This window comes from Dipodomys merriami, unplaced genomic scaffold (genome assembly GCF_024711535.1).
Source record: "Dipodomys merriami isolate MVZ:Mamm:240054 unplaced genomic scaffold, mDipMer1.0.p SCAF_39, whole genome shotgun sequence".
Classification (NCBI taxonomy): domain Eukaryota; kingdom Metazoa; phylum Chordata; class Mammalia; order Rodentia; family Heteromyidae; genus Dipodomys; species Dipodomys merriami.
This window is the reverse complement of record NW_027205492.1, coordinates 8,875,095-8,897,648: the sequence shown is the minus strand read 5'-3', so window position 1 is coordinate 8,897,648 and position 22,554 is coordinate 8,875,095.

Genomic DNA, 22,554 nt, shown 5'->3' with positions numbered 1-22,554 from the left:
TGCTTATTAAATACAAGGCTTATATGCTAAGCCAATCATGTAAAAATAAATGCGTTGGAGAATAGTAGCCTGTGTTGATATAATTTTACCCTAGGCTCTGTTACAATTTCTAACCAAAGGCTAGCCGTGTTTCAATTGAGGATCTTGGTTTCTTACAATGATCAATATATGAAAATATTGACTGATCATGGCTCTCAAATTGAAATTTACTTCAGTTTATGTGATTAAGAACATTGTCATTTGCTGTCTAGAAAATTATGCAGAAGCTCCAGTCCAAAGATTAATACCAACAATAAATAAACTCAACAGACGTGGTTAAGAATCAGCAACTTTTTCCTATAGAAAAATGGAGTGGGAATATGTTGGCTTTGCATATATAATAAGTGGACATAATTGTGTTCCAATAAAACTTTATTTATAAAAAAAGATAACTGGTTATATTTGGCCCAAAGACTATATTTTATCAACCCTAGGACAGCAAAGCTTACAAAAACCAACATTCTACAAGGGCCAGGAAGGTAATATAAATAAGTGAAGTGGGCCTGTGTCACACATCTAGCAAAAATAAGATTGTGATACATTCTAGAATGTGGGCCCAGCTCTCTGATGAGAATGCTTCTTCTCAACCATGGGGTATATGGGCTTAGGTCCTCCACTGATTTAAAACAAAAATCTCTATTTCCTGCTTTATATGTAAAATGTGGGCAATGCCTTCCATTTCTCTACACATCTGGGGAGTATCAGCACAAATATGCTTGTGATTCAGAGTTTCTCAACCTCAGCCACACTGATATTTGAGGCTGACTGACTGCATCTAGCAGGGGCAGCCCTCCCCTCGGGATCTGGTAACAAACCATGTCTGACGGCATTTTCACATGACCTCTAGGCAAAGCCACGTGTGTGGAGAGCCACGGAACAGGGCTTAGCCACCTGTTGCCAATCTCTGCTTACTTTACATCACTATCTGCTTCCCCCCCGCAACCCCCTTCATGTTTCCAATAGATCTTCTTTGGTTCCTTTAAGAAGGAAGAAAATGGGAAAAGAAGGTATCAAAAGAATACCCAAAGACAACCTCCGGTGGTGTTAAAAAGTTACGAGAGATGATGGGGGAGGACATCAAGGTTGATGGGATACAATGAGCAGCCAGACATTAAATACCCACATCCGGACATACAGAAGCCCCACATCACCACAACGAGAAAAACCATCCTAGAATGTTAAACATCTTTTTTCCCCTCTAAAACAAGTTCTAGGCCCTTATGTTTAACTTGGATACCAGTACGCAGATTCCATCTTTATGACATTTCAGACACATGCTACAGTTCCTTCTCTTCTTCCTCCTTCATCTCAAGCACAAGTTCTTATGTTCCAGGAAGCATTCATGTTAACCTAATATCAGTGTTGCTCCTACATTGGAAAACTCCTTTTGTTGGTGGTGGTGGTGGTCATGGGACCTAAACTCAGTCAGGGCCTGGGCACTGCCCCTCAGCTCTTCAGCTCAAGGCTAACGCTCTACCACTTGAGCCACAGAGCCACTTCGGGCCTTTTCTGCTTATGTGGTACATGAAGGCGTGCAAGGCAAGTACTCTACCACTGAGCCACCTTCCCAGCCCTAGAAAACTCCATTTTTGAGTGCCATATTGCAACAGCTGCTTCCAGAAGAACCACTTACATTTTCACAATGGTCACAAAGACAGGTGGCTTTTCTGTTCTCCCTAGACCTGAGTTTGCCTTCTGGAACAAAGCTGTGACGTTCTCACTAGGAAAGCTGAGTTATTTCACAGTTCATCCTTAGTCTTATTTGTTGGTGTTAAAATGAAGAGATCCCTACTAGGGACACAAACTTTCTAGCATAAGAAGAAAGTATTTTGATATGTTAAATGAAGGGTAAATAATTCCTAGTAATTTATTCACTCTTTGTGGCTCTTCTCTATTCAAAGTAGAGACTGATACCTCAAGTCCCCAGATACTGGTATGGCAGAGCTGAAGGACAAAAGTGTCAGGGTTTCAGCTTTGACTTTCAAAGCCAAGATTTGGCGGGGAAGGGGGATGAAAGATTCTATACTTATATTTTTTAAAATGTATAATTGGGGAGTACCAATGCTCCCTCCCCAGGAAACATTTGGGAGAGGAAGAGTAAAGCAAATGAGCTTAGTTGATGGAATTGTAGGTCCCAGGGGAGTCTATGAATGTTAAACTCCCTACACACACACACACACACACACACACACACTTGCTCCCCCATCCTGAAGTAACCTGAAGGGAGGGAAATGCTAAGACTTGCTCTTTAGGAGGAACACAAAAGAGGTAGCAAGTATGGCAGAGGTGTTCACCACCTGGTCTGTAATTGACCTGGCCAGGAATGTAACATGATGTCAGAATATTTTCTCTGTTGTCAATCTCTCTCTTCCCCCCCCCTTTCCCTCCCTCCCTCTCTCCTTCCCTCCTTCTCAAATACAGTCAATAGAGTGAATAGATGAGCTAGTCATAGGAGTGAGGACAAGCTGAATACAAAAGCAATATTTGCTGCTGGACAACTATAGACTAAATGGTCCTACCCAAGTCCTCTAGGATGTGCATACATTTCCCCAGTGTTATTGATCTAAACCATCTTCCCCTAAAATTCACATCTTAAAGCCCTAATTCCAAGTACGTGAATGTGGGTGTATTTAAGATAATATTGTGGTAGATAGAGTTAGCCAGAGGTGGCAGCACACACCTGTAATCCCAGTACTTCCTAGGAGGCATCAGAAGGGTCACAAGTTCAAGGCCAGTTCATGCAACCTGTCAAGATCCTATCTAAAAAGAGAAGTCATTAAATTAAAAGGAGAGTCCTAGTCAGGTGCCGGTGGCTCATGCCTATAACCCTAGCTACTCAGAAGACTGAGATCTGAGACTTGCGGTTCAAAGCCAGACCAAGTAAAAAGTCCCCATGAGACCCTTTTCTCCAATTAACCACTCAAGTCCCAGAAGTGGTACTGTGGCTCAAGTGGTAGAGGGCTAGCCTTGAGCACAAAGAGGCTCAGAGCCCATAACACACACACACACACACACACACACACACACACACACACACACACACACACACACACACACACACACACACAAAGTGAGTCCTGATCTATTATGACCAGTGTATAAGAAAAAGGAACTTGGATACAGAGAAACCAAGGAAACAGAGTAAATTAAAGTATATTATATGCATGTATGGAACTGTCACAATGAAACACCTTTTTTACAGTTATTATATACTAGTTAAGATATTGTACAAAACAAGAATGAAGCCAGGAACACCGCATATGTATATGAAAATAAAGACCATGACAAGACACAGGAGGAAGGCAAGGAAGGAAGACATAGAAGATGCCAACGCTGGTGGCACACACCGGCTCTAGAACTAAAGAAGTGCATTTGTGCTACTTAAGTCCTTAGTGTGTGGCATCTGATGATGGCAGCCCTGGTAAAAATCATACACTGCAAGAAGAGTCGGAAGCAAGAAGACCGTTACCAGTCAGGATGTGCAAACTCTGCTGAGGTAACAAGTGGTCCCCGGCCTACATGGCTGGAAATCAAGATTCCTAGAACTTACTGAGCCCAGGAAACTCTCCTTGTGGTAGGCGCCCTCCTGAAGGCACATTAGCTGGCCTTGCTAGATGGTTAAAGACAGAAGAGGGCAGTAGGTGGGGATGTGTGCCCACATGGCTGCCGCTGGGCAGGCACCCCTCCTATGCCTATTTCTGCAGGCCTTTGGCACATGGGCCCTGGAAGCGCTGCTGTATGTAAGCACAGGCCTTCCTCTCTGGGGCTCCGGGAAGAGCCCCTTCCACACTGGTGAGCCAAGGCAGGTGTCTCCATCGAGGGGAAACTTCTGAGAACATTCGTCAGACAAGGAAACCAATCATGAGACTCCCAGCGGCCAATCGATTAAGCCAAAATCACACCCTCAGCCCCGGAACCCCTTTCCGCATAGAGTCTGCTTTTCTTTTTCTCTCAGATTTTGTTCTGATTGCTGTGAACACTTTCCTGTCTTTTCATTCTTTAATCAGTGGAGGAAACACAGACCTAGGCAGTATGGCTTACCACAACTGAAGACAGCGGAAGGCAAAACATGAACAGAGGCCTACCAGCTTTCCAATGCCTCCACCCAACAGAGACCCCTATCGGCCCACATCACGTCATACATCACCCTGACCCTGTGAGGTGGGGCACGCCATCTTCCCGTGCACGCAGAACAGAGCCTGGTCAATATCCAAAGAGCACAACACAAACGCACTGCCCCAAATGGCCCAGAATCAGCTGCCAACTGGATTGGTCATTTCCACCTCCCTGACGGAAGGAGGGCCAGGAAGAAGAAGTCAAGGAAATGCAGCATCACCCTCCTTTCACACCTGAATTAGCCATCTGTGAGTTGGGGATCACTAGCCCAAGTTTAAGGTCAGGAAAGTTAGATCTCCACAGGAGATCCCCATCATTGTCAGACATCGGTGACTACAGCAACTCCATATTATAACAACTGCCACAACATCCAGTGCTCAGGGCAAAATTCCTTTACCTTAGCTCAAGTCTGAAGCCCGCTCTACTCTCTGGACAAGGCTGGTCACATGAATTCTCCATGCACCAGGCTCGGTTACCAAGCTGGGCCGGTGATGGCTGAGGGGACGCTGGGTGGCCAGGAAGGAAGAACTTAGCTGCATTTCCTCTGGAGTCTCCCTCGAGCAGGCTGGTCCAGGCTTTCTTGTGGTTGTGTGAGGATCTGAGAAACAGAGACACTAAGGAGAGAAAGAGAGACCAAGCAAGAACTAAGTGACTTGGGACAAGCATCCACCATTTCTGTCATATTCTGCTAGCCAAAGCAAGACACAAGGACAGCTGATGCACAGAAGTTGAAGAAACAGACCTCTTAATGCACAAAGAGTAGCTAAAAAGAAAATTGGGAATTGGGACTTTTAATATCACTTCATTGCACACATACAAGTGATTCAGAGCCTGCTCCTTGTGGGGAGGGGGGTGATGGGGGGTGGTATTAGGATAAGCTCAGGGCCTCACACTTGCTGGATGTTCTATTGTTTAAACCATCCCTCCAGCTCTCTTGGCTTTAGTTATTTGGGGACACAAGTTCTTGTTTTATTGCTCAGGACAGACTAGACCATGATCTTCCTATCTGTGCTCCCCAACTAGCCGGGATGAAAGACACATGCCACCACACCCAGCTACTGGTTGAGATGAAGATCTTACGAACTGTGGCCTCAAACTCTGATCCTCCCAATTTCTACCTCTTGAGTCGCTAGGGTTGCAGGTGTGAACAACCAGATCTAGCCATCAGCCCCACACATCTGTAAGTGCCTCACCTCAGAATCACCCAGAGGGCATAACCCAGCTCCCTAAACACACAGACTTCTGGGACCAACACCCCACCGCATCCCTGGCCTCTCCCCACCCCCACTCCACTTTGCACCTAGAGCTAATGACTCAGTTGGTGTAGGGAAACAGAAATGTGTATTTTAAGTCAGCTAGCTCCCTGCAGATGCAGATACTGACTGACCATACTGGTCAGAAAGTAACCCTTTCAGAACCACCAGAAGAGCTTCATTTACAAATGAAGGGAATACATAAATAAATAAAAATAATGAATAAAGAATGTCCCAGCTTCCAAGCCCAGGCTTGGGTGGAAGCCTGAGCGGACCCCCGGGCCTCCTGGCTGCCTCTCCTCATCTCCTCCCCTACACTCCTGCTTGTCTTCGTTCACCTCTGCCTTGAAGACTGTCATTATTTCTATCATCATCATTAGGAATGATTAAGAAGATGGAGACATGACATGATGTTTTAACATCCGGCCTAAGGCACAGTAAAAGCTGGGTCTGACCAGGCCTCAATGTCAGCCAGGGAATGACACTCAGCCCCGGAAACCCCATACCATGGCTCTTAAATTAAGCAATCCCCATCAGCGGAGCCATTAATTTACCAAGAGGTCAAGTGTGTCCTAACGAATTACAATGTGATCTCAGGGTTCCCGAGTGAGGGCTGGGCACATGCCCTGGAACCTTCCCTAGACTAGACAGATGGCATTCATTATGTCTCTCGTCGGCCAGTGTAGTGGATTCTACAGAAATGGCCAGGCATTTCTCTGAGGAGCCATTCTACGAGGCAGAGTCCCCTATTTCTTCTTGCATGCCTTCTTCCTGAGCCACAGTAACGTTAGAGAACCTGCCTGGGTGAGAGGTGTTCATGCCAGGTCCTCAGTTTTTCTTGAACAATGATACAAGATATGATTTCATGAAAAATCGCCCCTGGAAGAAATGTCTTTCTAAAGTCGAGTTTGTGGAACGCTTTGTATCCCAATGATTGCAATACTTCGGTTTCCTTGTTAAGGAGAAGTATGAAATCAGTTGTGTCATCCACCTGCTTTTCTCTTTGGCTACCAGGAAGCTCAGTGACCATTTTGAAACTCAGTGATGGTCAAGTTTAGAGACATATGCCTTCTTGATGTCCTATATTAATTTCCACTTCCCTTGATCCTAAATGTCTGCATTTTCTTATTTTATCATCTCGTTCTGCTAGCTACTTTCTGTGTAGGTCTCCCTCGTATTCTGTTTAGAACAAAGCAGGTAGTAAGTAGAATGGGCATATACCCCATGTGGTTCGGTTACCACTCAATCATCTTCAACCCGGGATGGGATTCTTTTCTCAAAATAAGCACACGTACCATGGGGCTATGCCACGCCCCCAGCCTAAGGAAGTCTATGGATAAATCACAGGATCGAGGACGTTTAGGAAAGCAAGAATTCAGGGTGGGCAGCCAGTCCGTGTGACAGTGAGTCTCTTCCCTGTCCCATACCAGGACCACCCTGCAAGGGCCCCACAGGCTCCTCCCCAGCAGGGTTCAGGGCTGGCCAGATCCCTGGGAAACAAAGTGTTCTGGTTAAAAGCACAGTGCCGCATTCCATCACCCACACAGAAGATTTATGAAATTCTGACGAGGTTAATGGAGAACAGACTCAGAGGACAGACACAGAAAACAAACACCTTTCTTCTTACCCTATCTTAACAAAACCCAGATCGACAGTGCTTTCGATCACCTCTCCTGGAAAAGTGAGCAGCTCAAGCACTGGATACTTGTCTGACAAACTCTTTTTTGGTGCAAACAAACCACATATCCGGACGGTCGAAGAGCCCATGGCTTTACATCATCTAAAAATACCTAGATGCTTCCTGGGCCATCTACGGTGCCAGCTTTTAGGCACATTTCCTTCAGACCTCACTGGGCCACTTCCCCAAAGACTGGCAACTGACAGCAACCCAGGAATGATGCAGGTGGCCTGGAGCATCCGGGCGAGCCTGGGAAAAGACCCAGATGCATGCTGGGAGCCAGCTCAGAGGACAGACCCACAGCAGCACTAGGGGCAAACAAGACAGGGGCACCCTGGGCGGGCATGGGGCTGCCTTCTTCTTCCCGCTGAGCTTCTCCCAGCCCGGGGAGTCCAGACCACAGACAAACCCAAGGGACACGTTTCCCTTTGTGATTTAAAAGTCATCTCTAGAGGTTGTGTTAAGGAACTCTAGAGGGGGGAGGAAAGAAATGATCTCATCCCTCATTAAATGTGATAGGAAGGGTTTAAGATAGCCTTTTCCTTCCATCTTCTCCTGATGGGAGACACTGCCACCAGGATCATTTGGATACAAACTATGGGATCAGACCTCAGCAAAGAGGCCTCAGAATGAGTTAGAAAACACCAGTGAGATGCTGACACTCAGGCCTGGAAAACACCAGTGGTACCCTGCCAACACTCCTACCTCAGACACACCAATAGGCTGGGCACTGGTGACTCACACCTGTAATCCTAGCTACTCAGGAGGCTGAGCTCTCAAGACCACAGTTCAAAGCTGGCCTGGGCAGAAAAGTCTCCGTGAGACTATTCAAAAATGGGAAATGGCACTGTGGCGCAAGTGGCAACGTGCTAGCCTTGAGCAAATGAGCTCAGGGATAAAACCCAGACCTTGAGTTCAAGCCCCACAACTGACAAAACAAAAAACAAAAAAACAAAACCACCATTGGTATCCCAAGCCAACACTTACGCCTTGCTCCTCCGGTCTCCCGGCCCTGGGCTTCTCTCCTCCACTCTGGACTCTGGGCTCCCACATGTGGAGGAGCAAACGTTTTCCCTTTTTCTCATTGTTTAGACTCCTTTCTATGCTTAGTATCAGAGAGCTTTAGCCTCATGTCTCTCCTAACCCAAGAAATCCCCACCCAAGCCACACTCACACATGCATGGGCGTGTGTGTATGTGTATGCACACGTGTGTACACACACATACACACACACACACAGGTGCAGGCTGTTCATCGTAAACTGTGGGTGTCCAGGAACCTCCTCAAAGTTTCCCTAAGTCCTCTCTGCCTCTGCACAGTCAAACCCAACATATCTACACAGTAGATTAGAAATGGTCATGGGGGACCCGTCTACCTGTGTCCGATTGGGTCTTGCTTTGCAATACCTACTATCAGAGGGATGGATGTTAAGCCGGTGCTCAGTGCAATCCTTGTTGGCAATCGTAAGAGGGACTTTGAGAACAGACCAGTGCTCATCCCTGATCCCCGGGACCTGATACCTGATACCTGATACCTGGGGAGTCTCCCACATAATAGATGTCTATCAATCTGCTCATCTGCAAACAACAGAAATGTATGGTGCACACTGAGAGCCAGTGGCTCACATCTGTCATCCTAACTACTCAGAAGGCTGAGATCTGAGGATTGTAGTTCAAAGCCAGCCCGGGCAAGAAAGTCCGTGAGACTTAGCTCCAATAAACCACTCAGAAAACCGGAAGTGGTACTGTGCTCAAGTGGTAGAGCACTTGCCTTGAGCTAGAGAGCTGAGGGACAGCACCCAGGCCCAGAGTTCAAGCCCTGGAAGTCCAGGCTCCAATGGGGTCCAGTGCAGGTTTGCTTCAAAGGTGGCACTGGTGCCCTGTGTTCACATTCCTAGGTCTCTGGGACTGAGGCTCCTTCTCCTTCTATATCTAGCACTCAAAAGCTGTGGCTGCTCTAGCCTGACTTTCACACACAGCACTCCTGACTATTCAGGACCAGCTTTGTACAGGATTTCTCCCCACCACTTAGTGTCTGCCCGGAGTCCCGGCTGCCACGCTGCTGCCATGCTAGATCCAGACGTCCTGTGGTTGTATGTAAGCAGCCTTCCATTTCCAGATCCGTCCTCAATGTCACCACACACCCCTATGTGTCCCCACCAAGCAAGGCCCACTAACCTGTGCATGAGGAACTATTGATGGGCAGGAGCTCCCTCCCCCTCTCCCCCCAAGTCTTGTCGTGTTGACAACAGTGGCCCAGAGATCTCACCCCCAGGGGCCCGGCTGTCTGGCTTTATCTTGATAGCTTTACGATAGCGGGAGCCTGGGTCAAAACTCCCAAACACACCATTTCCTTTTTCATCCTGACCTATTGCATCTGGCCTTCCCTGCTGCCTGCAAACACAGATGCTGGAAATCTCACGCGGGGGTAGGGAACTCGCTTATCAATTACAAGTGAGGGGAAGGCAGGTGCTGGGGGAAGTGACAGCCATGGGTATGAGTTAGGGATTTGGGGAGGTCTTGAGGTCCTAGCGTGTCATTCATGAAAGCTGGTTTTCCAAACTTACCACTTTAAGGAAGAGGTACCTGAAGGAAAGGGGCACTTGGAATGCTTGATCCTGGGCCCTCCACTGGAACACTGCCTTGGAACACTCGATCCTGGGCCCTCCACTGGAACACTGCCTTGGAACGCTCGATCCTGGGCCCTGCACTGGAACACTGCCTTGGAACGCTCGATCCTGGGCCCTCCACTGGAACACTGCCTTGGAACACTCGATCCTGGGCCCTGCACTGGAACACTGCCTTGGAACGCTCAATCCTGGGCCCTGCACTGGAACACTCCTTGGAACGCTCGATCCTGGGCCCTGCACTGGAACACTGCCTTGGAAATGGGGCTGGGGAGCTGGCTCTGCTCCACAGGTGAGGCTGGGAGACTGGGTGTGGCTGATGGACCCCCTCCAGAGTCACCTACGCTGCCTCCTGGAGGCCCAGGCACACCTCGGTACACTGTGAAGCCATCATCCAGGCTACACTCACAACTGATAGGCACCGTGGCCAAATGAAGCTGCTGGCTGGGTGCTGGTGGCTCACGCCTGTAATCCTGGCTACTCAGGAGGCTGGGATCGGAGGATCATGGTTCCAAGCCAGCCTGAGCAGGAAAGTCTATGTGGATTGAGCAGCTAGACTCCCCCCTGGCTTTCCTTCCTGAAGATAGGCCTTGTCAGATTCTCAGCCTCCTGAGAACCCTGCCTGGCTACACAGAGTCGCCCCAGCTCCAGAAGTGTGGCTAGAATGATCGTACTAGAAAGCATGGCTCTATGGGCATCATGACTACAAGAGAATTCTAGAGACGTGTCTGGATGCCCTGGCTTTGAGCCACTTGAGGAAGGGCTTCAGGCCTGCTGGTCATGGCCAGGTGCCATCAATCCCTTGATTGATCTACAGAGGCCAATAATAATGCTATTTAGCATGGTTACCACATCTGATCCTGGTCAGGGTTAATCAAACCTTTAGTTCTCATTTAGTAACTAAAGGTGAGCTTTTTAAGATAGACATGGTAGAGCAGTGCAGGCAAATGCTGGCCCCTTTGTGTGAGCTGTATACTGCGACTTCACGCCCCATCTGCAGAGCTGACTAGAGGTGAGCCTAAGATATTTACTCCCTGGCTCTTTACCAGAAACTTTGTTGACCCCTACCACAGAGCTTAGAATGGTGGATTTCAAAACTCTGGGCTTCACACGGGTGATTTAACCTTCAATTTGTATAAACGATGTCTAGGTCCTCTTGAAGCTGTAAAGAGCAAACACACACTCTGCAAGGAGCCATAGATCATCCCATTAGACCACCACCGTTCTCATTAGAAGAGCCAGAGCTGCTGGAGCCTGTGCAGACCTGGGAACACAGCTCCCAGCATACTCTGGGAGCCGAGCTGAGGTGCTTCTAGAAACATTGTGGGCTGAGACAACTGGAACTCTGTTCTGGTCTCCTTCCAAACTCCGGAGCTGCATACATCTGCTCCCACAAATTCATCACAAGGACATACGTGGATAAAGCATGTTCAAGCATCAGCAATGAAACGCCAGGCAAACATGCCAGGGCGCATGAGGGAATGGATAGCACTCCACAACAAGGAAATGGTTTCTCAGCTGTGTTATTGCTAGGATGCTCATGAGACCACTGGCCAGCCAATAAGGTAACTGAAATTACAATCCAGTTATACTCAAGGAAACCAAGGATCAGCGAGCTTATACAACATGCCAAAAGTTATACAGCTGGCAAGTGGTAAAGCCAGGATCTGAGCAATTGATCTCGACACCAGAGACAACCCTCTAATCCAGGAATGGGCAAATATTTTCTACAACGGGCCTCCAGATAGCAAATATTCATCTCCAGAGGCCTTTGTCTGTCACTGCCAGTCAACCCTGCTCTCGTAGGGAAAATGATTCATACATGATATGCAAATAAGTGGGTGTGGCTGTGTGCCAATAAAACTTTATTGACAACAACATATTGCTGGGTAGGTTTGGCTCATTGGCTGTGATTTGCCCTCTCATATTCCAAATGTGAAGTCAGGTTTCATTTTATTGACATGTGTTGGGCATCCACGTATCTCTGGCCATGTCCTAGAAGTGGAAGAATCCTTCCTATTGTTGACAAATGAAAAATAAGAACAAATCTGTCCTCGCTTGATTGCCCTGAACCACCAACTAAAATCATCCCTTTTTGTTTTCTTTCAGAATTGCATTTACCTCCGAATAGAAAGGCTTTCTTACATAACTCCAGCTCTGCGAACACAACTGAATCTTCCTCTCCAGTGGGCAATGTGGCCTTCCCTTTCAACTGTTCCCAGACATAGCATGGCAAGTTGCTGCCACAGCTTGTGGATTTCCACGTGGGGGCTCAAAATGGACCCCGAACTAGCTGTCCACAGTGAGCAGGAAACAGATGCCAGGTTCACCAGATAGGAAGATCTCAGAAAGGCTGGCAGTGCCCCACCCAGGCAGGCAGAAAGGCGGCTCTTAAACCATCCAAGCCCAGTCTGCTCTTATGATGAAGACAGACAGCGTCCTTCCACACCACAGACAAAGCCGGATCTTATATAACAGGAGCCAGCAGAAATTTGGGGGTGGGGGGCAAAAACTCATCTTAGATTGAAAACCAGAGATCAGTCTAGACAGGATCTGTTCTCATCAATTGTGCTTTTCTGGAAGGAAATGCCAGCCAGCTTCCCCCAAAGTTCAAAGGGTGAGCTAAGAACACAAGCAACAAAAAGCCCTGGATGTCCGTGGCTTGTCCAGGTCGTAATTCTTTCCCACAAAGTTACCTTTCCTGTTTCTATGAATTACTCTTACATTCTTGTAAGAGATATGGTTTGAGGTATTTATGGTGCATTCAATTCTGCTATCATTGATTTATTGAACGAAACCAGCTCGGAGGATGATGGAAAGGCCCTAATTCCAAAAACTCTTACATCTCGGCACGAAGAACATTTTCTGCCCTGTTGGCCTCCTGCAGATGACCAGCCGAGATAAACAGAGGCCACTCGACTCAGTGTTGCAATGTGCGTGGTGATGTGAAGAAATCAATCAGACAAAAGCAGATTATTACAGTGTCTGCAAGAGATCAAACAGTGCTGGCATTCGCACCCACACACGCCTGATTTACAGGCAAGCTGATAAAGTACTGCAGCTCACTGTCAGGAGAACATGACAAGCCCTTGAGCTCTGTGGATAAATTATTGCTGAAGCCCATGATAACATTTCTCCACCTAGCAACCAAACATAACAGGATGTGGCTTTTAGTGCTAGGAGCCCAATGATACACAGATGAGAATCTGAGCTCTGAAGGCCCAGGCCAAATAGTCCCTGGGACACACACATGCAACCCTACAGGTAATTAACAACCACCCCCACACACACCACCACTCTAGCCCCTCCCCCTTCTCCCCTCCCCTCCCCCCATCCTGCCATCACTGTGCTGCTAAATCAAGCACCAACCCAAAGTTCCAGCATTTCCTGAGCTGAGGAACTGGGAAACCAGGCCTGATTTCCCATACCCTGCCCCACCCAGTGGAGGCCCCAAAACGAGGAACCTGTCTTGTAATACCAAACTAGAGAATGCATTAAACAACCCTGAATCCTCACAGTGAGAAAAATGACCTCTTCCTGGTTCTTTGTTGTAGTTGAATTTCACAATCACATGGAGGAGAAAGCCTCAGTATACCCAGGCGCATCTCCAGTACACCTTGTGTGTCATTGTGTTTCTTAACTGTGATTGCATAAATGGAGCTCACTGGAATCTGGAAAGCTAACATTATTTTATTTTGATTGCGTGTTTGTGTGCTGGTTCTGGGCCTAGAACTCAAGGCCTAGGCACTGCCCCTTAGCTTTTTCGCTCAAGGCTGGCAACTCTACCACTTGAGCCACAGCTCCACATCTGGACATTTTTTTTTTTTTTTGTGGTTGATTGGAGATAAGAGTCTCGCAGACTTTCCTGCCCCAGCAGACTTTGAACCCTGATCCTCAGATCTCAGCCTCTGGAGTAGCTAGGAGTAGCTAGGATTACAGGTGTGAGTGGGCCACCAGCACCTGCCTCGATTGTTTTCACTTGTAATTATCATCCTTTCCTAGTGAAGCTGTTTCTCAATCGATGGAGAGTCTGGCCATTGTTTTTTTTTGTTTTTTTTTTTGTTTTTTTTTTTTTTTGGGTCCAGTCGTGGGGCCTGAACTCTGGGCCTGGGCGCTGTCCCTCAGCTCTTCAGCTCAAGGCTAGCACTCTACCACTTGAGCCACAGCGCCACTTCTGGCTTTTTTCTTTTTGCTTATGTGGTGCTGAGGAATGGAACCCAGGGCCTCATGCATGCAAGGCAAGCACTCTACCACTGAGCCACCTTCCCAGCCCCTGGCCATTGTTTTTTAAATAAAGTCCCCGTCTGGAGAGGTATCTCAGAGGCAGAGTCCTGGGCTAGCATACACAAGGCCCTGGCTTCAACCAGAATACCACAAAGATAAAAGAAAATAAATGAATTTGAGACCTAAGTCCCATGAGTAAGGAGAGTTTTGCCTTATTTGTTCCATTTTGTCTTATTTGTTCCATTTGTTCTTATTGTTCCATTTGTTCCATGTCATATCCCAAAAATACCAAGTGCCACTACGAAAGACTGCCAATATTGATTCAATAGAAATGATTAAGTGGAAATATTAGTTCAAGGAATGTGCAATGCTGATTTTTTTTTTTGTTGGTGGTGGTCGTGGGGCTTGAATTCTGGGCCTGGGCGCTGTCCCTCAGCTCTTCAGCTGAGGGACACAGCACCACTTGTGGCTTTTTCTGCTTATGTGGTGCTGAGGAATCAAACCCAGGGCCTCATGCATGTGAGGCAAGCGCTCTGCCACTGAGCCACCTTCCCAGCCCAGCTGATATTTTTAAGTACAGAAGATGGAACACCGATAAAATGTATGAAAAGGACACTTGAGCTATACTGTGTCCATCAGCTTCCTGTCACTACTAGATCAACGAGACTCCGGGTTTTAGAGTTCCAGCCCACAGCCTGGTGGACCCATTGCTTCCTGGCCTCTGGTAGGGTTGTGGGAGGGCATTGGTGGGGACCCAGGATGAAGAGGATAATGCAGGGCCAGGCCACACCCACCGGGACCTGAGGACCTCCCACTACTCCCACTCTGAGTTCTCCGAGTATTGTCTTCCCTCACATTTAGAGAGTCAACAGCTTGAATCACATTTCACACAGAAGAAAACCAACTTCAGCTAACCAGCCCAGCATCACGTGATGGTCACGAGGGTCAGGCTAGATTCAAACCCCAATCTGCCTTTCGCCCACCCCCACCCCCACTGGGCTACCCAGCCTTCCAAAGAATGGCGTGTGAAATCATTAGGTAAATGGCTGGAGATCATACTGGAACTGGATTATTAGAGCCTAGTCACACCTGTCCTGCGTTGTAAATGCAATCCACAGAGCAGGCTATCACCTGGTCAGCACAATAGGAAATGAGCTCGCACGTGCCAGGCATGTACTCTACCAGGTGGGCCAACCATGATGCATATTTTGTGTTGGTTGTTTTTGAGATAGGGCCTCTCTTTATGCCCAGGCTTGCCTGGACTTTGATCTTCCTATTGTTTTTTCATGCTTTGCTGGGAGGAAAGTTGTAGCACTATACCTCTTCACTGGTTGAAATAGAAGCTGCTGAACTTTTTGCCCAGATTGGCCTTGAACCGATGATTCCACAATCTCTACCTCCCCAGTAGGTAGGATTATAAGCTTGAGCCATGCCGCCAGACTATTTTCTTATTCTTAACAGCCTGTGTCATCTATATCTTATAAGCAGCTAACTTACTTTCCACCTACAAATCAATGTCTCTGGATTTTCATCCATCTCATTTGCTTTCTCGTCTTCTTTAGCAGATTTGAATAACAATGCAACTAATAAAGCAAACCCACATTACAAAAGACCTAAAATGTTGTGATGAGGCTGAAAGAGAGAATAATGACTATTGGATTTATTACTAGATATATTAATAGACTCAATTAAAAAAAAACATTTGTGAGACAATTGGAGAAATTGGTCTCAATACCTGCTAACATTCAGAAAGCATAGATTTTGTATATAAAAACTGTACTTTGAAGTGTGAATTTTTTTATGTTTTAGAAATACATAGAAGGACTGGCGGACAAAGTTGTCTTTGGTTCCTTTCGTATATTTGGATAAAAGAAAGCAACTTAGCATGGAAGCCCTGGAGAGTTCAGACATCAGTTTGAAAGTCTATGAGCAGGACATGAAGAAGTTGGTGATCCTGAGGAAAACACTATTTGAGTTGAAAGGGGAGAAGCATGTCCTTTCTGAATTACCTCTCTGCCTGATCGTCTCTTAATCGTTTTATTCACCTAATCTAGAATTTTTACCACGATTCTCCACTTGGAACCCTTGGATTAAACACGTCTCCCCGGGAATGCAGACAAGGAAATCATACAGGAGGTAGAACTTCCACTGCTGTAGATATGTCTCCACTCACAGCCTTAAAGCCAAACAGGGCCTGATGTGACAGATAAAATGAGGGTCCTTCTACAACACGTTCTGTTTTCTCATTTGATAGAAAAGAATGTTTTAACCCAGAGAGAATGCTGATTATCCTAATTTTATGGGGGAAAAGTAAAGTAAGACATAGAAAGACAATCTGTGTTACTTCCCACTTAAATAGTAAATTTTTTTATATGATAGAATTCTAAGTTATTTATTTTTGTCCTTGTTCCTCTCTGTCAACGCCAAGTTTTATTTCACATACAAAACAACTTACAATATGTTTAAGAGCATTACAGAATGGGAAGCAACCCAGAAAAACAGTCTCAATTTATTGCTAATCAGAATAAGCAAGTTAAAAATAGTATTATAGACGGGTGCTGGTGACTCATGCCTATAATCCTAGCTACTCAGGAGGCTGAGATCTGAGGATCTCGATTCATAGCCAGCCCAGGCAGGAAAGTCTGTGAGACTCTTATCTCAAATTAACCACCAGAAAACTGGAAGTGGCGCTGTGACTCAAGTGGTAGAGCGCTAGCCTGAGCTGAAGAATGCAGGGACAGCACCCAAGCCCAGAGTTCAAGCCCCACAACAGACACACACACACACACACACACACACACACACACACACACACACACACACACACACACACACACACACACACACACACACACACACACACACACACACACACACACACACACACCAAAATATTACATTATGTTATTTTTGAGAGAAGGAGATTAGATAGACTTTTTCTCTTCTTTTTGTGGTTCTAAATTTTGTATATTTTCCATAAAGGACAGTGTTTGATTTAGTTTGTCATTTGAAAAATAACCACCCCTTTAATCTCTAACTTGCAATCTTCAGCATCTTATAGCCTTTGGGGATGGAAATATTACTGGCTACACCCCAAAATCAATCATTTGTGTTTAGTTCAGTTATGCGAACATTGTCTTGGAAATTTAAGCCCAGCTGGAGAACAATTTTCTTGGGGATTTTCAGAAACACTCATTTTAAGAAAATGCAGAGTGAATTTTGAAATAAAGCAACAACCCTTCTTGCGTCTATCATCACATCTTCAAAGGAATCATCGAGATGTGTTCCTTTTTATTTTTGAAGTCTATCACTCAGGTTTGTTCGAAGCACAAATGGACAATCTATGCAAAACAGTGGAATGCTGTAAAAGGAATATGGCTTTCTTTAAAGGTGAGGTCCAATGATCGAAGTTTTGGTGATTACGTTTCACAGGTGAGACTTTCAGAAAACACAAAGCACGCACATAGCTCTTTCTAGCTGTGCCCTCTCCCCTGGCACTAAGTTTCTCGGTGCTGCCATTGGTGTTGTTCAGAAGGACTTCTTGGGGCAAGGGGATGCAGAGCGGCCTCCTTGGGGTTCTTTAGCACCTTCCACCCTTCGCTGGCCTCTGGCTTCTCTTCACTCCCCCACCCCCCACCCCTCCTTCAAGCCCACCTGAGCATCTCCTACAGCTCTGTGTGTGTCCGTCTCTGCTAAGAAACACCTGACATGGGCTACTTAAGAAATAAATGTTTGTTTTGTCTCGTGGCTCTAGATGTTCAGGTCCAGGATTGGCACGCCTCACTGGAATTTGCAGCCCACTGGGTTGAACCACCCCGCTGGGTTGGACAGCCCCACTGATTTGGGCTGGTAGTGACTGGTAGGGAGGTTGGCACGCCAGAGCATGAGGGATTGTGGATGGAGTGGATGGCTCCATCTCAAGCCAGCAAGCAGAGAGAAAGAGTAGGAGAGGCTGGGGCCCCATAATCCCTTGCAACCTCTATGGCCCCAGTGATCTAAAGACCTCCCAGAAGACTCTACCTCTTCAAAGGTCCACACCACCCTGGGCACCCTGCCTTATCAATGGGCCTTTGGTGGACACTCAGCCAGGCCACTCCCTGGACCTTCAAAAACCTGCCCGTGCATTGCAGTCACTCTGAGACCTCCTGACACACAGGCTGCCTTCCAGATCCATTAAATCCCTACTGAGGACGTGAGAACCAGACATCATGGCTCTGTGAGAACTCCCCAGAAACCGTGAGAAGCCAGCGAGGGGCGCACTACGCTGTGGAGCCTGTTCATCCTTTGGTTCTTCTAAAGAGCTCCCCCCAAAATAGGCCTAGAGATTTTTAGAAAACAGATTCCTGCAAAATCTGTTTAGCAGGAGTAGATTGTCCTGAGAAGCAGGAAATCAACCAGATAGAGTATGGTTTTTATGTTCTTTTTATTTAGTATTTTATTCTTATTATAAAGGTGATGGAGAGAGGGGCTACCGTTACGTAAGTCAGGCAAAGAGTACGTTTCTTTTTGGACAATGTCACCCTTTCCCTCCCTTTCTCCCAGTTTTTCCCTCCCATCCCCACCCACAAATTGCACAGTTAGTTTTCCACGTAGTGTCTAGTGAGTACCATGGCTGCATTTGTCCATCCTTTGTCCCTCCATTTCTGTGCCTCCCCTTACACTTGTGTTTTGTTTTTGAAAAGAAAACTTTTTTTATTTTTATTTTTGTCAGTCGTGGGGTCTGAACTCTAGACCTGGGTGCTGTCCCTCAGCTCTTCAGCTCAAGGCAAGCACTCTACCACTTGAGCCACAGCACCACTTCTGGCTTTTTTCTGCTTATGTGGTGCTGAGGAATGGAACCCAGGGCCTCATGCATGCGAGACAAGCACTCTACCACTGAGCCACCTTCCCAGCCCCTGAACTTTTTTTAAGTTCATTGCAAATAGCAAGTAAAACATTGCTCTTAATTTACAGTGAAGAAATATTTAGACACCAGCCCATAAAGCATTTATCAGGCTTAGAATAAAGCAAAGAAGGAAAGGTCAAAACATGAGCATGTCCATTAAAAAGAACACAGTGAATATGGGTAGTGAGTAATGTCATCCTTGCTTTTTAGACTTAGAAATTATTGTTGGGTTCTTTTTGGTCACAGCTATATTTGGCACTGTGTGGATTATCTAGTACTATTTTTAAATGAATTAACTTCTTTAGTTTTATCAGAAAAGTAAATATTTACGTAATAAGTCTCAAGAGAGTGGAATAGTTAAAGCCCTGAATTTTTTTTTCTCCACAATCCATTTGGCAGTGTTTATTCTCTGCAGGGGGAAAGATGAGCCACCCCAGGGTGGCAGGTTCCAGACAGGAATGGAAGCATTCCCATAAAAAGAAGTGCTTTCCTGAGCCAGCCACAATCCTGCACCCTGGTTTCAATGGTCACCTTCATTTGCATCATTCGTGAATCTCTGTCTCCAGCCCTTACATCCTTTCTCAAGTTAATTTCAACAAAGGTGAGTATCTTTAAGCTGGGCTCATGCCTGTAATCCTGTCAACTTTGGAGGCTAAGAAGGGGAAGATTGAGACGGTCTAGGGTAGAAACATTCACAAGGCCTCTTCTCAAATCATTTTACCCAGACTTACATTTCCCAGAATTCCTGGCTCCTATGAATGCCGATAAAGGTAAGCCCCGTGAGATCTGGCAGAGGAAGTGAAGAGTGCACCAGAGACACGGACAAGGGCTCAGCTCCTTCTGCGGACAGCTGGTAGGACACAGGCCCAGGCGGTGGAAGGTGGTGGAAGATGGCGACAAGGGGAAGATCTGGGTTTGAGGCCATGCTCAGGGCTCTCAACTCTTTCTGCTCTTTTCCACTTAGCCTTCAGCTTTCTTCCTGCACTCACAAGGACTTCAGAGACCATGGTCTCCCACAGACATCCTGCCCAACGCTCACCTCTATTTACGTTTTAGTAGTAAACCCTTTTGCCTCATGGGTTCTATTTTCCTGATGGAGCCCTAGCCCAGGTGGAGATCCCAACAGGTACAGTAACTATTAGTAGTAAGTATAAAGCATTAGTATTATATTAGTCTTATCTATACATATATATGTGTGTGTGTGTATATAGTAGAATTTGGTTGGGGTAGGGGGGTTGTCGGTCATGGGGCTTGAACTCTGGCCTGGGCTGTCTCTGAGCTCTTCAACTCAAGGAGAGGGCTCTACCACTTGAGCCACAGCACCACTATTGGTTTTCTGGTGTTAGTTGGAGATAAGAGACTCACAGAATTTCCTTCCCAGCTTTGAACTGTGATCCTCAGATCTCAGCCTGATGAGTAGCTAGGATTACAGGTGTGAGCCACCAGTGCCTAGCTTAGAGAATTTGTTTTTACTGCACTGTCTTCATGAAGTTACCTTGTTATTCAAACTCTGTCAGTAGCTCACAATCATGTAAAGAGGGTTTATTCTTATTATTGAATGGTTTTGTTTCCTTATAAAGGAGTGTGTGTGTCTGTGTCTGTGTCTGTGTGTGTTGTCATAGACCCACAATGTAATTTTTCAAATTCATTATACTTTAATTTCAATATGTATAAACATAAAAGTAGGTCTAGACTTCTTATTCTGACAATTTTGACATAACTATAAATCTGGAATCATAAGTTTTCAAATCACATTCAAACCTAACTATACAACCAATAAAATTTAAGTTTCTAACATTAATTTGATGTGACAGATAATGTTACTTTTCTGGCACGAAATCGCTGATATTTGGTTTAATAGAAGGAGGGTGTAGCCTGGGGTATATTTGTATATTTAATCTGCTGCTGTATTTCAGCTCCGATAATGCTGATTGGGGAATAACCCTCCTCATGAGCATGCCGTGTGAAATTGTAGTCAGCGCCGCAGCTTTTTTTTTTCCTAACTTAGAGAAGCAGAACCAGAAGTTGGCCCCAACACAGCCCTGGCAAGCCAGGGACACTGAGACCCTCTCAGACCGCCCTGCGTGGTTCTCCTGTCCACGTAAAATGAACATTGTTTGACACAAACCTTCATCAAAGGAAGACTTGGAATGAGGCTGAGTTGTAGGCTGGAGTCTCTCAAAACCAAACTAGAGGCAAATATTTGGATACAGTGGATTTGCAGGGAAGGAGTCTTCGCAAGCCCTGCTAAATGATTTGGAAGGACGTGTGAAAGGGGAGGGGGTCACTGCAGGCACTGGTGAGCCAGCTGCTGCTGCGGGACATGGGACTCCTGAGGAGACTGCCGGGCATGCGCCGGAGCCTGGCAAGGAAGCCCGGTATTTACCATCCAGGTCCATGCGTCTTCAGCAGGCAGATGGTCTCAAAGTGAGCACAAATACCTACCCCAGCCCAGACCTGCCAAGAGAAGGCCCCCAGGCAGGATCAGAGCTGCTGCCCCTAGACTCTGGGCATGCGCAGTGCCTGTAAAACAGGTGAGTCCCTCCTGCTCAGCCCCTGCTCCACTTCCCAGCCTTGCAGGCCCAGGGACACAGGCCATCATCCATGCTCTGGGAGTTTATCCTGCTCTGGTGTGTTTATCCTGCCAGATGCTGAATGCCAATTCCAATTCCACAGCATTTGCTCTGTAAACAGTGGTGAGACATTTATGCACTGGGCTGCAGGACACCCATTAGGCACTGCTGTGTGAGCACCATGAACTCCTGTATTGCTATTGTAGACTCATGTTGCATATACTTATTGTCTGATTTTCTTTTCATTTAAGCAAATTAGATGTCATTGATGGCTCATGCCTATAAACCTAGCTACTCAGGAGGCTGAGATCTAAGATCAAGGTTCAAAGCCAGTCTAGGCAAAAAAATCTGTCACATCCTATCTCCAATTAAGCACCAAAAAGCTGGAAGTGGAGCTGTGGCTCAAGTGTTAGAGCACTAGACTTAAGCAAAAAAGCTCCAGGATAGTACCTAGGCCCTGGTTCAAGTCCCAGGACTGGCACAAAAAAAGCAAAGAAAAGGAATGTTAAGCAAATTAAAGAGATTGGGAAATGCCTTGTCGTAACCCCCGACAATAGTACTAGGACTCACAAGGTATCCGGAGGTGACCATTAGAGGAACACTAGCCAGCCAACTAGAAGTCCAGAGAGCCTGAAATGCAAGATCCTCAAGAGTCACTCTGGCTTCATGAAGCTCATATCATAATGACCGTGCTTTCTCTTTGTCCTCTCCTAAACCCTCCTATTTATGATTTCTTGGAATTCTTTTTAATATAGCTAAATCTACAGATATCCAGGCCTTCCTAAACTACACTAGTTCACAACCATCTCCCCCTTACCAACAAATCATGTGTCGATTCTCCTATTTCACGTATTCATATGCATATCCACCTGCTGACAAGGGTGATCCTGCAGTCACAGCAACCTGGTCGTGGGCACTGATGCTGCCACGTGCTGGCGTGACCGTGAGCTTTCACCCCACCATTGTGACAGAGAGACTGGAGCTGCTGCGTGGTAACTATCAGAAGGCACGTGGCTAAGTGCCCCAGAAGCAGAATTTCTCTCCTTACTCTGCCTAGTGGGGTTTGCTTATCTCCCAACTGCCCTAGAAGGCCAGCCTTTGTAGAGAGACCTGGAGTTTTGCTATGACACGTGAATAGTCTCAGCCTCCTATATACATTT